The following is an 8,312-nucleotide window of genomic DNA, read 5'->3' on the forward strand; positions in this document are numbered from 1 at the left end:
TACAGGCATATGAAAAAATGCTCTAAATCACTATTGATTAGAGAAGTGCAAATGAAAACAACTCTTAGGTACCACATCTCTCTAGTCAGATTGGCTAACATGACAAAACAGGAAAATGATAAATGCTGGAGAGGATTGGGAAAATTGGAACATTAATACATTGTTGATGGGAGTTGTAAAGAGATCCAGTCATTCTGGAGAGCAATTTGGGACTATGCCCAAAGGGCTGTAAAAATGTGCATGCCCTTTGACCCAGCAATACCACTCCTAGGGCTATATCCCAAAGAGATCACACAAGTGGGAAAAGGACCTATATGTACAAAAATATTTATAGCAGCTCTTTTTGTGGTAGCAAAGAATTGGAAATCAAGGGGATGCCCCTCAATTGAGGAATAGCTGAAGAAGTTGTGGTATATGAATGTAATGGAATGGGGAAGATAGACTTCATAATAACCTGGAAAGACCTACATGATCTGATGCTAGTGAGAGGAGCAGAACCAGGAGAACATTATACGCAACCACAAACATATTGATTCTGTGATAACTAACTTTGATAGACTTGGCTCTTCTCAGCAATACAAGGCTCAAAGACAGCTACAAAGGATTCATGATGGAAAAAGCTATCTACATCCGGAGAAAGAACTGTGGAGTCTGAATACAGATTGAGGCAAATTATTTGCTCTCTTTTTTCTCTTCTGTTTTGGTTTTGTTTCTTCCTTCTCATGATTCATTCCATTGGTCATAATTCTTCTTTACAACTTGATTATTGTGTAAATAAGTTTAATGTGAAGGTATATATAGAATCTATATCAGACTACATGCCGTCTTGGGGGAGAGGACAGAGGGGAGAGTAGGGAAGAAAATTTGAAACTCAAGAATATGTAGAACTGAGTCTTATAAACTAAAAATAAAAAGTCTAAAAAAACCCGGAGATTCTTTGCATGTTGTAGTAAGCTCTTAAATTGTAGCAATAGGATAAGGCTTTGTAAAAAGCAATTGTTGTAAATGCCATAAATCATTATTGATTAAAGAAATAAAAGTTGAAAGAGTTCTGAGTTACCACCACACACCTATCAGATTGGCTAGTATGATAGAAAAGGAAAATGACAAATATTAGAGGGCATGTGGGAAAATTGAAATACTACTGTTGATGAAGTTGTATACTGATTCAACCGTTCTGGAGAGTAATTTGGAACTGTGCCCAAAGGCTGATAAAACCATGCATACCCTTTGACCAAGCAATAGGACTACTAGGTCAGTATCCCAAAGAGATAAAAACCAAAAAGGTACAAAATGTACAAAAATATTTATAGCAGCTCTTTTAGTGATGGCAAAGAACTGGAAACTGAGGGGAGGTCACACTTTCAGGAAAACCTGGAAAGATTTACATGAACTGATGCAAAGTGAAATGAGCAGAACCAGGAGACCATTGTACACAGTAACAGCTATATTGTATCAGGATCTACTGTTAATAACTTAGCTATTCTCAGCAATACAGTGATCCAAGACAATTCTGAAGGACTTACGATGACAAGTAGGTCAAAGATACTTTTTCTTCATTTTTCTTGGTTTTTTTTGTCTGTGTTTTCTTTCACAGCATGACTTACACAGAAATGTGTTTTTCATGACTACAAATGTATAACCTATGTCAAATTATTTACCTTCTCAATGAGGAGGAAGAGAAGGGGAGGGGACAATTTGGAACTCAAAATTTCAAAAAAAAATGTTAAAATTGTTTTTACATATAATTGGGAAAAATATTGAATGAAAAATGAAAAAAAAATTTTGTGATAGTTGGCCTTTTATTTTCCTCTTATTGTTCACAGATCTAGAACTAGAAGAAACTGAGGTTCAGAGATGTGAAATTACTTGGTCAAGGTCACATAGGTAATAAGTGACAGAGCTGAGATTTACTGACAAGTCCTCTAACTTCAGAACCAGCACTCTTTCTACCGTAGTCAATGAATACTCTGCCAGTGGAATTTTTCCCTATATAATTATCAGGTCTTTTGACAGGTCAACTAAGTATTTGATTCATAAGTACACATTTCCCTCAACTGCTCTTTGCATTTTTATTTAACAAATATGATCACAAATACGTAAAAACACTTAGTAATTCCTAATGCCATATAAATGAGTTACAGGGGGTGGAGGTGGGAAACCGGTCCCTCATTCAGGTAGGTATTCTTTTTACCAGTCTTGGCCTTGGAGACTCTATGACCTTTGGCTATTTTGACACTATTTTATTTTCTGAGAAGGTAGATTTCATCTGAACAGTACACATCTTCCTAATACAGCTTTCTACTTCTGCATAGTATAAAAAATCCTTTCTGTGCATGCTAGTCTCCTCCTCCTCCTCATCATCATCACCTCAAATTCATTCTCATCATTCTCAGTATCTTTCTCAAACTCATCATCTTGTTTACATAGCACTTTGAGGTTGGCAAATTTTTTATACATATTATTTCATTTTATCATCACAAAGATCCTGTGTGAAAATTAATATTAGACCCATTTTACAGTGAGTCTAGGAAGTCAAATTACTTACTCAGGGCTACATATCCCGTTTTAGGCAAGATTCAGATTCAGATTGTCCTGATTCCAAGTCCACTATCCACTTTACCACATAAATTTCTATTCTAGCTGGACCTGGGAGACACAAGTAATAATAAAAATAGCTCACATTTATATACTACTTATAAAAGCCTTATAAAACATTTTCCTTACAACAACCTGTAAGGCAATCATTTAAACAGTCATTATGTTCATTTTACAGATGAAGATCTTGAGTCTCAAATAGGTAACTTACCCAGGATCACGTAATTACTTCTTGTGAGATTCAAACTCAAGTCTTCTGGACTCCAACTCCAGCATTCTTTTCACTATACCCTGCTATAACAAATACTGCCTGTAATTTCTCTTGATTTTCTTGTTTCTTTTCTCAGCAATTTTTTGACAATTTTCTCAACTCTTTTGCCCTTCCCAAGAAAATAAAGGGTGTATTGCCGTTAATTAAATTTTCCTGGAATAATTCACCAGCATCTCTCCTTTGCTCCCATCATACTCTACTTCATTTTAGACATCTATATATACGTCACTTACTTCCTAGTAGTATGTAAACTCCCTGAGGATAAGAAATGTGTCGTTTTCATCTCTGTATATCCAGTACCTCAAATACAGTAGGTACTTAACAAATGCTTGTTGAAATTGATCATTTTGATTTTCAGTTTACATTTGAGGCAATTAATCTAAATCAATTAATGGATTCTCCAGAAAGTATTTATTAAGCTCCAAACTAATGTGCCCAATCCTGTTATAGGCACTGTGGCAGAATACCAAGATTTGCATTCAATTCAGCAAGATTGTATGCCTATTTACTCTGATAGGTGCTGGGATTACAAGGAAAAAAAGAAACACAACCTGGCCTCAGAGGGGTTTATTTTCTACTAGGATAAAATCTGATATGTATAGCATAAGAAAGGTAGGGAGTGAGGAGGGCAAAGAAGGGATCCAAAGATGTAGATGAAGCAGTTCCTAACCTCGAGAAGTTTATAGCATAGTGGAGTGATTAAAGATATGACTGAGACAAGAAATTTGTATTATGGAAGGGAATATTTGAGAGAGCCATGAGTTGTTTCAGTTTCTGAGCAATTCCCAGTTCTTCCCCTTCCAGCTTCACCCAATCACAAAGCAGTCACAGAGAATTTTTCAAAAATTACTATAATGCTTAACATGAGTATAAAGAAGAAGGAAGAGGAAGAGGAGGAGGAGGAGGAGGAGGAGGAGGAGGAGGAGGAGGAAGGAAGAACACAACAAAGACACCTTCCTTCTGTGCATAGAGAAACAGTCTATCCCTTACAATCCATACTGGATGTTTTCAAAGATTCCAGATCCAGGTCCCAGAGTGACCAAACTCTTCCTCTAGGTCTCCTCCCCCACAAGGTCCCCACCCCACCACCAGTTTCTCATCTGAGAGGTAAGTGGTGTGAAAGTTGTAGGATGACTATAATTATCCTTTCTGGGATTTGATGGGATTTCCCAGAACCAAACAAAAAGTTGTGGGCCTGTCTGAGTAATAGTGTTCAGCACTTATATAGCACTATGGGCTCTCTAATTAGTTAATCCCCACATCATCTCCATGAGGTAGGTAAGTGCTATTATCCTTGTTTTATACTTTGGAGATCTGAGACGTCCATATGTTGACTCACTGAGTCGAAGGAAAAAGAGAGAGGCCACGTCATAGAGGTTTTGTTTTGGGTTTTTTTGTTTTTTGTTTTTTAAGTTTCTGGGCCAATGCTCAAACCAGTCATCCTGAATTTCTATGAACCTCCCTTATTTGTGGCATGACAGCTGTTTCAAAGGAGGCTGAAAGAATAAGTCTCTCTTACCTCTTTAAGGAAATTTAGTTTGCTCTGGGAGAGCTTTCACTTGATGTGAGATACCTTATTCCTCAAAATCAAGGTTTTTATGTTATATTCCATGAGGCAGTTAGAGAGTGGCTGGCATTTATATACTGACGTAATGTTCTCCCCATATGAAAAGATTTTTCTACTATAAAATCTACAACTGGAATGCAACCTAGAGATTCACTAGTACAACTCCCTCATTTTTTAGCAGATGAAACTGAGGTTTAGTAAATGGCAAAGCTGGGGATCAAATTGAGAGCGTCTTACATTAACTCCAAGAGTCTTTCTTTTATGTCACACTATCCACCTAGGGGAGAGAAAAATCTCATTGTCTCCAGATTTGTGTATTGAATCTGAAGTTGTTGGGGCTTTTTTTAAACCCTCTAAATTCAGATTCTTTTTCATTGTAGCATATTTTTTGTCTTATACTTTTCTTCAAGTCATGAAACTTCTCTGAAGACCTGAGGGACAGAGACTTCTTTATTCAATTTATTTTTTATTTCCCACTTTGAATTTGAAAGAAAAGAGCAAAAGGAAACAATAGCCCCTAGCAAATATTAAAACTGGATGAGAGGAATATGAAATAAGTCCATGTATATACGAATAAAGAGGCCACTAGACAGTGGAGTGCATAGAGGACCAGGCCTAGAGTCAAGAAGACCAGAGTTCAAATTCAGTCTTAGATACTAGCTGTGTGACCCTGGACAAGTAACCTAACCCTGTTTGCCTCAGTTTCCTCATCTGTAAAATTATATAGAGAAGGAAATGGCAAACCAATCCAGTATCTTTGCCAAGAAATGCAGTCATGAAACCTCAAATTGGGTCATGAAGAGTCAGACATGACTGAACATGTACAAATGATACTCATTTGCAGGAGGTGCAGAAACAACCCCTTTAAACTGACTAAAGAAACCTGGAGAGACCCCAGTTGTTTTATCTTAACAAGAGGCAGCATGATATAATGGGTTGATCACTGGCTCTGGACTCAGGAAGAATTGGGTTCAAATCTTTTCGTTAACACTTGTGAGCTATGTGATCATAGACAAGTCACTTTAACTTCTGAGCTCCTCTTTCCTCATTTGTAAAATGGGGATAATCATAGCTGGAGTTCCTTCTTTGCATTGGGGTTGTGAGATTCAAATGAAATAAGGTATATAAAGTGATTTGCTAACTTTAAAGTATCATATAATTGCTATGTATTATTATTATTATTATTATTATTATTATTAATCACCACCATACAAGCCCTACAACATCATTTTCTGATGAGCAGGGTTCAGAGTCTTAGAACAGTCACCAGACACCCTATAGGCAAAGCCTAGGTCATTGAATTTCTAAGACTAATAGTCCTTCCTCATCCAAAGAAATATATGCAGTAGACCATAGGTGTGGTCTTCATTGTGTTTCTATTTATAAGATATCCCTGATGGCACAACCCTACTTGAGGTAAGGAAAGATGCTAAAAATTATAAGCAGATGTCAGGTCTACTGGATTTCAAATTCCTTAATGACTGGGGCCAGCACCAGACTGCATTTTTATTGTATTTGTATTGCCTTCAGCACCTAGCACAGACAGGGCTTTATAAGAAGGAGGTACTCAATACCTTTTTTAAAAAATATACTTAAATACAAAATAAGAAAAGAAAAAAATTGCCATGTATTCATCAGACCCTAAGAGAGGATTTAATATAAAACAATAAATTCCCATTTCAAAAAAACCCATAAAGCTGCCCAGCTTTTCTTTGCTTCCTTGTTAGTTTTCTCTTGTTCTCTGCTCTGCAGTTTTTACTTTATTTTTCCCCTCCCTCTCCCCTCCAAAGAAGGATACAATTAAGCATGAATATATATATATATATATATATATATATATATACACATATATACACACTTGTGTGTTTTATATTTGCATATACATATATACACATATACATAGTCATCTGTATCTCTGAAGGTAGATAGCATCTTCCTTCATAAGTCCAAGTCTTCCCATGTTTTTCTAAATCAACCAGCTGACCATTTCCTACATTACATCAATATTCCTTTCTGGATTCAAGCAGCATTTTCCTTCATAGGCTCTTTGCAGTCAGTTTATGTATTTATAATAGAATGACTTGGTTGCTCAAAGTTGTTCTTAAAACAACACTGCCATTACTGTATACAGTGTTCTCTTGGTTCTGCTCATTTCACTCTTCATTATTTCATGGAGGTCTCTCCATGCTTTTCTAAAATCATTGAGCTCATCATTTCCTATAGCAGAGTAAAAGTCCATCATGAACATATACCACAATTTGTTTAGCCATTCCCCAATTAATGGGCATCCCTGAAATTTTCAATTCTTTGCCACCACAAAGAGAGCTGCTATATATATTTTAGAACATGTAGCTTCTTTTCCATTTTCCCTAGTCATCTTGGGAAACAGACTTAATAGTGGTATTGCTGGGTCAAAGAGTATGGGCATAATTCTAAATCTCTTGTGGAGGAAATTCTGATTTTTATAATAACCTGTATGATATGTTTAATGAATGTACGAATAGATTAAATTTTTCAGAAATACTTTTTCCAGTTTGTGAGTCAGACTCACAATGCAACTTGAACTGATCAATCAACTTTAACAAGGCTCACACTCACTGGCATCCTTCTGCCAGCACCTGGAGTGAAGCAAATCAAAGACTGTAGAACCTGTTCCTGTTCCAGAACTCTGGTCCTATGACCCACCAAGTAATAACCCCCAAGGACTTGATCAATATTGCTCCCACAGGACTCCAGAATTGTTATATTATCTTCCATTTGTGGGCTTGTGATGGGAAACCACTCTGGCCCTGGGAACAATTGTTTGTGATCCAACTTCTCCCCTCCCTTCCCACTTGTGATTTATGTATATAACTTCTGTCTTCACTTCAGTAAGGTAGAATTCTGGTCAGGAGAATTCCCGATTTGCAAATCTGTTCCTCGTAATAAAACTAATTACTTAAAGACTACCTGATTACTGGCACTTCGTCTCTGGCCTGCCATTTTGTCATTCTCAGGTTAGAGACTGGCCCAGTAAAATTCTGTTAACACTCCAAAATAGTTGGATCAGCTCACAGATCCACCAACAATGAATTAAGATCCCAAATTTTCCACATCCCCGCCAACATTTGTCACTTTCCCCTTCTATCATTTTCCCTATCTGATAGGTCTAAAATATCACAAGGTTGTTTTATGCATTTCTCTAATCAATAATGATTTTGAGCATTTTTTCATATGGTTATAAATTCTTTTGATTTTTTCATCAGAAAACTGCCTGTCATAGAATCCACACATTTTAAAAAATTGAATTTAATTGAATGGACAAATTGGAGTTAAAGATAAAACATAGAGGTTTTTATTTTATCTTGTTTTAGCAACCAACCAAAAAAATATAAAAACTTGAAACCAAGGAATTAAAACACTTTTTGATTAAAAATAATTCAGCCTTTTGCTCTAATTTCCTTGTAATGGAGATAGTACTTTCCTCGGATATCCTGTAGAGACCCCTGGCATGAGTGCTGGCCTTGGAGTTAGAAAATGGATCATAAAATTTAGAGGTGGAGAGGATTTGGGCATTTATTCCAACCTCCTCATTTTGCATGAGTCTTACAGAGATCAAGTGACTCAAGCAAGCTCACACAACTAATAAGAATAGAGACAGGTTTTGAATCCTGATCTCCTGACTATAAGCTCAAGCTTCTCTCCATTACAACAGGTTGTCAGCTAAGTAGCCAAGTACAAACGACTTCCTCTCTCCCGGAGTGAGTGAATTCATCTGTGAAATGAAGAGGTGGAGCTAGATGAACTCAAAGATCCTTTTTCATCTCTTTGATTTTGTGATTAATTATTGTAGTTTTATCCTAGGTCAAAGTGAGAGAATGTAAAATTAAAAAACAA

Source organism: Trichosurus vulpecula, chromosome 3 (assembly GCF_011100635.1).
Source record: "Trichosurus vulpecula isolate mTriVul1 chromosome 3, mTriVul1.pri, whole genome shotgun sequence".
Lineage (NCBI taxonomy): Eukaryota > Metazoa > Chordata > Mammalia > Diprotodontia > Phalangeridae > Trichosurus > Trichosurus vulpecula.